The sequence below is a fragment of the Ursus americanus genome, chromosome 16 (genome assembly GCF_024610735.1).
Source record: "Ursus americanus isolate L20-20 chromosome 16, mUrsAme1.1.p, whole genome shotgun sequence".
Taxonomy (NCBI): Eukaryota; Metazoa; Chordata; class Mammalia; order Carnivora; family Ursidae; genus Ursus; species Ursus americanus.
The window spans coordinates 58,337,004-58,346,091 of NC_142142.1; positions in this window are offsets into that span (position 1 = coordinate 58,337,004).

Consider the following 9,088-nt stretch of genomic DNA (forward strand, 5'->3'; position numbering starts at 1 on the left):
TTATTCCCATTCTCTTCTAAGTCAGTCCCATCCAACTCAGCCTTATTTCTCTAACTTATTTACTCAATGACTTATGAAATCTTTATTAACTTTACCAAAAATTTCTTTTTTTCAAGTTTTTTTTTAATTCCATGTAGTTAACTTATAGTGTAATATTAGTTTCAGAGGTAGAATTTAGGGATTCATCAGTTCCATTTAACACCCGGTGCTCATCATGCAAGTACCCTCCTTAATGTCCACCACCCACGTAACCCATTCCCCCGTCTATCTGCCCTCCAGCAACCCTCAGTTTGTTCTCTGTAGTTAAGTGTCTGTTTTCTGGTTTGCCTCCCTTTCTTCCCCCACCACCCTCCATACTCATCTGTTTCATTTCTTAAATTCCACATATGAGTGAAATCATAAAGTATTTGTCTTACTCTGAAGGACTTATTTTCCCATAGCATTATACCCTCTAGCTCCATCTATGTCATTGTAAATGACAAGATTTCATTCTTTACCCAGATATTTTCTTTTTTAAGATTTTGTTTATTTGGGAGAGAAAGAGCATGAGTGGGATCATGACCTGAGCTGAAGGCAGATGCTTAACTGACTGAGCCACCCAGGCCACCCTACCCAGATTTTCTATACTGTTACAGACTTTTGCTGTACAGACTGTTCCTTCTCCCTTTAACCAAAGACTAATTTTGTCCTCATGACCCACATTTTCTCCTTGACCAAAGATGGTGGCCATTTCTTGAGCTGCCTTCTTCCCATTGACCCTGGGGTCAGGACCCTCAGGTACTGGCATTCTCCTTGGCCTCCACATCCACCTCCAGACCATTTTTCTGGCTGCCTTTGATCAGTATCTTCTTCTTTAAAAGTCATCTTCTGGACCTTCCTTTTGCCATCCCATCTTCTCATCTTTAAACCAGGACACTTACATGTAAAAAAGGGACTGGGGTCCAGACCTCCTCATTAGGAAAATCTCTCTAAGTTCTAATTGTAATAATAATATACATAAAATAAATACAGAAAATACCAGAAGATTGGGTAGAGTAATAAGGAAAGAATTAATTGAAAGTAAAACAGGTTCTCTTTCATCAATAAAAACATTCAGCCCTTCCCCCAATTACCACCTACCTCCAAAAATTACTCTAAAATAGATCGATTGCCATCCAAACATCTTCTTTTCTGTCCTGGACCACTAGATATATCTCAACTGTGTATTTACTTAGGGATACTAGCCTTGTTGTGCCTCCCATTATCATTCCAGAATGCCAGTCATCTTTTCCCTTTAATCTCTGAAATCTGCACCTGCTACTTCTAGAAACAGACTTCCTTGTTTCTGGGTCAATCTGTAAGGAAGTCTTGGTCCTGAGGGTTACTAGGTGATATTAGGAAGTGTTCTTTCCACCCACAGGTGAAGGTATTTGTTCCAGCATTCAGAGTCATGCGGAACCAACAGGCCGTAAGTCAGAACAGAGTGGCTGTGCCTTGTGAGAGTTCACAGCTCCTTTGACTTAATGTTGTCCTGTTGGACTAAACCTCAGCTTCATGGTTTGAGAAGACTGAGTTAATAACAACATTATGTTTGATATACTGAGTTTATATTTGGAGTATACCCTAGACTACTAGGGTGAAGATGGGAAGGTTTATAATTTAGTCAACATTGACAATTTTTTTAAAAAAATGACACATTATTTTTTTATGAGGTGAAATTCATATAACAGAACATTAACTATTTTAAAGTGAACAATTCGGTAGCATTGAGTACGCGCAGTGTTGTTGAACTACCACCTCTGTCTAGTTCCAAAATATTTTCCCACCCAAAAAAGAAACCATGCCCATTAAAATATGACTTTCAAACCAGCCTGGGAAATGATATATGATTGGTACAGTGTTTGCAGTAGGCACTGGATTTCTGTGTTCTTTTCTCATCCTACCGGGATCTCACGATCCACCTTTTGTTAAAGACAGTTTCAGTGAAGTGGGAGTCCAAGGATGACAGTAAGTTATGGGAAAGAAAAGGTGTCTAGCCCAGGAAATCTGCCTTTCTGGAAAATCGCTGGATAATAGAGTTCTCTATAGAATACACTCTTCAAAAAGAGGTGTAGGATGTGGTGGGAAATAACTGCTTAAAATGACCATGCTAGGAATTTGGAGGAAATGAAAGTTAAAAGAGAAACTAGAATAGAGAGATAAAGAACAGTGCCTGGCACAATACATAATACAAATTTTGTTGAATGAATGAATGAATGAATGAATAAAAACAACCTTCAGTGAATTAATGAAATAACCCAGAATGAACTTGCGGATGCGTGCATTGGAAATGGGTACAGGATACGAGGAGTAGTATTATAAGTGAGTGATTTGAGCATATTAAGCACATTAAGTGGTTACCATGTCACAGCAGTTAGACCAGCCTTTAAAAAAATAGGAAAGAGATGTAAAGAATCCATCATTTCGTAGTGAAATATTTACACTTCCAGTGAAAGCTTTTGCTATTTATCATTTTTAAAAATTTGAAATTACAGGGAACTCGTTATACTGAGGGGAAGCACTATTGAGAAAAGAATACTGGTTGAATTCCAGACTGAAAGTTTTTTAAAAGGCCCCAGAAGTGGAAGGGCATCTGTCATTATATAGATTGTTGTTTACAAGCTTGGATTGCTCCCCGTGTGATCATAAATTTACATGACCATTTCTTAGTCAGTCTTGGGATGCTCTTCTAGTTCACACTTTATATGTTAAGTACATTTTCTTTCCAATGACCGTTGGTTGAAGTATGTTCTTCATTGTTTTAAATCATCTATTTTAGTAAACCCCTTGACTAGAATGTCTAATAAGATACAGGTCATCATGGGATTATTGGTATTATAGTGTTAATTAAAGCACTGGCATATTTTCATCCACACAATAATTAGTTTAATAGGATTTAGCAAGACCTAGAAGTTACTCCATATCAAGACAGTATTGATTTCTGCTCAGTTATACTTAAGTTAGACTTTCTAACTTAGGGGCAACAAGCAAATATGACATATTTTTACCCTCAGGAAGACTATTCTGTTAATTGCAGGAAGTCACTCTGTGACAGACATTTCTTTCCCATCTTCAGGCTTTGCTAGAGGACTTAGCATGTTTCTGAATGCAGAGCAATGACTTTCTGTGTTCTTTCAAATGCTCATATTTGGAAGCTTATGGATCATTATCCTGTGTGAAGTCACTTGATAACATTGTACTTGTCATCCGACATGGTACTTAACAGTCGTCTTAGCATGTTTGAGCTGCTGTAACAAAATACCATAGACTAGGTGGCCTAGAAACAGTAGAAATTTATTTCTCACAGTTCTATAGGCTGGATGGTCCAGGATCAAGGTTTCAGCAATTCAGTGTCTCGTCAGAAACACTTCCCAGTTTGCAGACAGCCATCTTCTCGCTGTGTCCTCGCAAGGTGGAAGGGCCTAGGGAGCTCCCTGGGGTCTCTTTCCCAGAGCACTAATCCCATTCGTAAGGGCTCAACCCTCATGGCCTAATCATCTCCCAAAGGCCCCATTTCCCAATACCGTCACATCGAGGACTAGGTTTCAGCACACAAATTTTGTGGGAACACAAACATTCGGTTTGTAGCAACAATAAACCTCTGGCCATGCAAAACTGCAGATATAACCAAGGAAAATAGTCAGTAGCCATGGCAAAGGTAATGGCTCAAGTCCTGAAATTCGGGTGGTTTAAGCACTATTTGAAGTATGCCCCCAAAATTAGAACAAATGACTAAGAGAAGCAGTGAAGAACCAAAAAGTACTTAGAATACACCCAAATTAAAGTTACGGAGATTAAGTTAGGGAAGACTCGATTAGTTAGATCTGCACAAATTCTTCCAGTCAGACACCAGCTTGGTCCTGGAAATGAACTTAGAAATAAGAAATGAAATTATCAATTTCCATTTAATGGAAATTTGCCTGCTGAAATCACAATACAAGTTTTGAAGAATTACTGTCTTGGTACTGTGCTAGTCACGTGAAACAGATAACAATTTTATCTAGTTTAAAACATTTTTTAATCAAAAAAAAATTCCAAATATATTAACAAACTCTTTAACATGCACAGATTTTTTTAAATTAATGTTTAGATTTTAATTGCAGTGTAGTTAATATACAGTGTGATATTAGTTTCAGGTGCATAATACAGTATCAACAATTCTATACATCACCCAGTGCTCATCATGATAAATGTTCTCTTCATCCCCATCACCTATTTCACCCATCCCCCACCCACTCCCCTCTGGTGACCATCAGTCTGTTCTCTATAGTTAAGAGTCCGTTTCTTAGTTTGTCTCTCTCTCATTTTTTCTTTTGCTCATTTGCTTTGTTTTTTAAATTCTACATATGAGTTAAATCATATATTATTTGGCTTTTGCTGACTTATTTCACCTCGCATAATACTCTCTAGCTCCATCCATGTCATTGCAAATGGCAAGATTTCATTCCTTTTTATGGCTGAGTAATGTTCGAATATCTTCTTTATCCGTTCACCTATCGATGGACACTTGGATGCTTCCATACTTTGGCTATTGTAAATAATGCTGCTATAAACACAAAGGTACATGTATCCCTTTGAATTAGTGTTTTTGTATTTTGGGGGTAAATACCCAGTAGTGTAATTACTGGATCATAAGGTAGTTCTATTTTTAACTAGCTGCAGCAGTTTGCATTCCCACCAACAGTGCATGAATGTTCCCCTTTCTCAACATCCTCACTGACACTTGTTGTTTCTTGTGTTTTTTATTTCAGCCGTTCTGACAGGTGTGAGGTGATACTTCATTGTGGTTTTGATTTGCATTTCCCTGATAGTGAATGATGTTGAGCGTCTTTTCATGTGTCCGTTGGCCATCTAGATGTCTTCTTTGGAAAAATGTTCATGTCTTCTGCCCATTTTTTAGTTTTTGGATGTTGAGTTGTCAAAGTTCTTTATATATCTTGGATACTAACCCTTTATTGGATATGTACTTTGCAAATATCTTCTCCCATTCAGTAGGTTGTCTTTTAGTTTTATTGGTTGTTTCCTCTGCTGTGCAGAAGCTTTTATTTTGGTGAAGTCCCAATAGTTATTTTTGCTTTTGTTTCCCTTGCCTCAGGAGACACATCTAGAAGGAAGTTGCTACAACCAATGTCAGAGAAATTATTGCCTGTGTTCTCTTCTAGGACTTATATGGTTTCAAATCTCACATTTAGGTCCTTAATCCATTTTGAGATTGTCTTTTTGTGTATGGTGTAAGAAAGTAGTCCAGTGTCATTCTTTTGCATGTTGCTCTCCAGTTTTCCCAACACCATTTGTTGAAGAAACTGTCTTTTTCCATTGGATATTCATTCCTCCTTTGTCAAAGATTAATTGACCATATAATTGTGGGTTTATTTGTGGGTTTTCTATTCTGTTCCATAAAATGCACAGATTTTGAAAAAGCTTCCAGTGTAGTCTGAGTCACCATTTGATTCAATATAAGTGGTATATTAATTAACGATAATGGTCCACTTAATTAGAGGTTGCAAAGAGGCTGTTATGCACCAGTGGATAGGGAAAGGAAAATGTAGTTTTCGATCTCATTCATTTCATTCTTTTTTTTTTTTTAAGATTTTCTTTATTTATTTGAGAGACAGAGAGAGATGGGAGAGAGGGAACACAAGCAGGGGGCGTGTGAAAGGGAGAAATAAGCTTCCCGCTGAGTAGGGAGCCCCACACAGGGCTTGATCCCAAGACCCTGACATCATGATCTGAGCCTGAGCTGAAGGCAGACACTTAACAACTGAGCCACCCAGGCGCCCCTCACTCAATTTATTCTGATGGACATTGCTTTGAAGCTTGGAAGACACCAAGATCAGTCTTCTGTATTAGAATTTTTCCTCACTCTTCCTATCCCACTTTTCCCCACCTCTCCATGCAGTATCACAGGAGACATATAGGAAGGAGTGTCTCTTCTCACCTCCTCTTTTTTCCCACATTCCTCAGATAGCAATTTCCTGTTCAATGAGTAAAATCAAGGTCGATGGATCAGTACTATGGAAGCAAACAAATAAAAGCCATTGATTTTGAAGAAGTGAGTCACTGAGCATTTTTTAAAATCTACTGAGAGGAATGCCTGGGTGGTGCAGGTGGTTGAGCACCCAATTCTTGATTTTGGCTCAAGTTGTGGTCTCAAAGTCATGGGATTGAGCCCCGCGTTTGGCTCCCCACTCAGCACAGAGTCTGCTTGGGTTTCTCTCTCCCTCTCCCTTTGTCCCTCCGCCCTGCCCATTCCCCTCCCACCTCTCTCTCAGATACATAAATCTTAAATCAAATCAAATCAAATCAAATCAAATCAAATCTACTGGGAGTTGGGATAGCATGCTTTCCCCTGAGGTTGGCAGTAGTTATCAAAGTGTCTATCTCATCATCATTGTGAGTGCTCTCACTTACCCTGATTCCTTTACTGGTGAGAAGATCCCCCAACAACAAATGAAAAAGATTTCTTTTCCAGATGTCCCTTGATGTGTACTTAGAAATTGTTATTGGAAGGGCATCTTCTTTTGAAAGGAAAAGCAACCATAGTGGAGGTAGCAGAATTGTTGTGAGAATTTCCAAACAATGAGTACTGTAAACTCCTCCAACTGGTTACTGAGGTATTACAAGAAACATTAATCATCTTTTTTCTGTAAAACACTTTAAAGTTCTCGAAGAATCTTCAAAATTATTTTTTGATCCCACTAGATTGTGAAATCATCTTCTACAGAGGACTTTCAGTAACAATATTAAAAGCCTTTATCAAAATGTTCACTGTGATTACAGTTGAGGAATAAATATGCATATATGTATGTGTGTGTATACAGTTGTGATTATAACTCTATCTTCACACACACACACACACACACACACATGCACAGGCAAGAACTTTAGGATGACATTCAAACATGAAAAAATACCCCTTTAAGTAGGATGACAGGATTGTAAATATATTTTTTCTCTCATCATGTTTTATTTCCAATTTAAAACTACTTTAATCCTTATGTCTCAAATGATTTGAGGTGAGTTCTGTCCACAAGTAAGATTTCCTCCATCTTGGAAGCAGAGAGAGAAGAGATAATATCTGGAAATTTCTTCTTATGCCACAAGCTGGCCAGGTGTGAGGAGGAAATAGCAGAATCCAACCAGCCACCTGGCTGGGGAGGACGCTCTCTGTCCCTGTCTCTGTCTCTGTATCTGCCTCTCCCTGTCTCTGTCTCCCACATTATCTCATTAGAGCTTACTATGGGCTAAGCACTTTACATACATTATCACATTTAATTCCACAACCTTATGAGGTGGGTACAACTATTACTCTCACTTCACAGATAAGGAAGTGTGACATAACCGCCCAAGGTCACACAACTAGTAAATTGTGTAAACAGAGCTTGAACTAAGGACTCCTGACTCCCAGCCCGTGTTCTTTGAATAAGATCTAAAGTGCCTTGCCTTGGCCTAACTTGCTTATATTATCAGGCCAGCGTTCCCTCCCCTCTCTACACTCCCATTTACCATGACGTCCAGAGACATCAACCCAGAGTGTCAATCTGTTTTCCACCTCAGCATCTTTGCACTTGGCCTCTTCTTGGAAAGCCCTTCGCCTGGCTCTTACCAAGGTTGGATTCAAGATACCCTTCAGATCTCCAATTACATGTCAGTGTTCAGGGTGGCCCTCTTGACTGCCCCATGGAAGGTAGTCCCCTTCTCCCCAAAGTCCCCTTCTCCGTCATATCACTCTTAATTTTTTTCATAGCACTTATCATACTTGTAAATCTTCTGTTTATTGACTTATATGCTGTCTCTTCCCTCAGGAATGCAAACTCCATGAGGACTGAGACCTTGTTTGTCATTGTACCTCTGTGTTTCCAGCACCTGGAACACACAGCAGGCTGAGCAAATACGAAGTGCCCTTAGCCACAGAGCCACATTGCCTGGGGCAGGGAATTCATGGGATTATTTCTTGTGTGGAGGTGAGCTATGTTCAAAACATTTTATAAAAAGCTAGATAAGTCTATGTTTTACCCAAATTTTATTCAAATTTAAGCCCCTCTGAGGACATATGTGTATTTATTTTCCCAGTTCTTCACCTGTCTGGCTTCTGAGACTTCCGGTTTCAGCTCACACGGCACCTCACCAAAGCCTTTGCCGGAGCTATGACCCCCTCCACCCTTCCCGACCACCACTCCGTTATTTTGGTTCACTTATCACACCCTAAATTCATGTTGATTTGTTTCTTATTTTTTCCCTCTACGCATTGGAAGGTAGTGATCTTGAAGGCAGACACTTTATCCTAACACTGTATATGTAATATCTAAAACATTTCCAAACACATGCTAGACAGTCCATAACTATCTGCAGAATGAATCAGTACACTGACCACTTATATGTATTCTCTTTTCAGTTCTAGTAGTTTTCAGATGGATTTCCTTGGGATTTTTGTAAGGAGATGGTCAACATCTATGGTCAGGTTTTTTTTTCTTTTCTAAGTGTTACACTCATTACTTTCTCTTTCTTTATTGTACCAACTAGAACTACCAGGACAATGTTATATAATGCAGGAAATAGCAGGTATGTTTGATTTGTTTCCACTTAATTGACTTACCATGAATTATGATATTGGTATTGCCAGGCACAGACATTCTTTCCTACAACAAGGAAATATGTTTCTAATCCTAAAAAATTAGGGCTTAAAATTTAACTTACTTTAATTTGGTTCTATCCAAAGGTTGTCTCGAATTTCATCAAAGAGATTTAATGACGTTATATTCTTTTTTGAAAATATGTTAATATTTAAACCTTCTCACATTTCTGGAATAAACTCTACCTAGTCATTTTTAATGCATTCTATCTTTGGTATACTGGCATTTTTCTTCGGATTTTTTCCTACATCTATAGTCACAAGGGGAAGTGTACTGTTTTGGGGTTTGTGTGTGTATTTATTGACCTAGCTTCTTCAGGTGTGGCTGTCAGGATAGCAGTAGATTTGAATACTGCCTTGGGAAATGTTTTACCTCTTGAGTTTTGGAGTACAGTCTAGGGTGTTTGTTTAAGTCTCAGAGTCCCCTCCTTGCCTCCT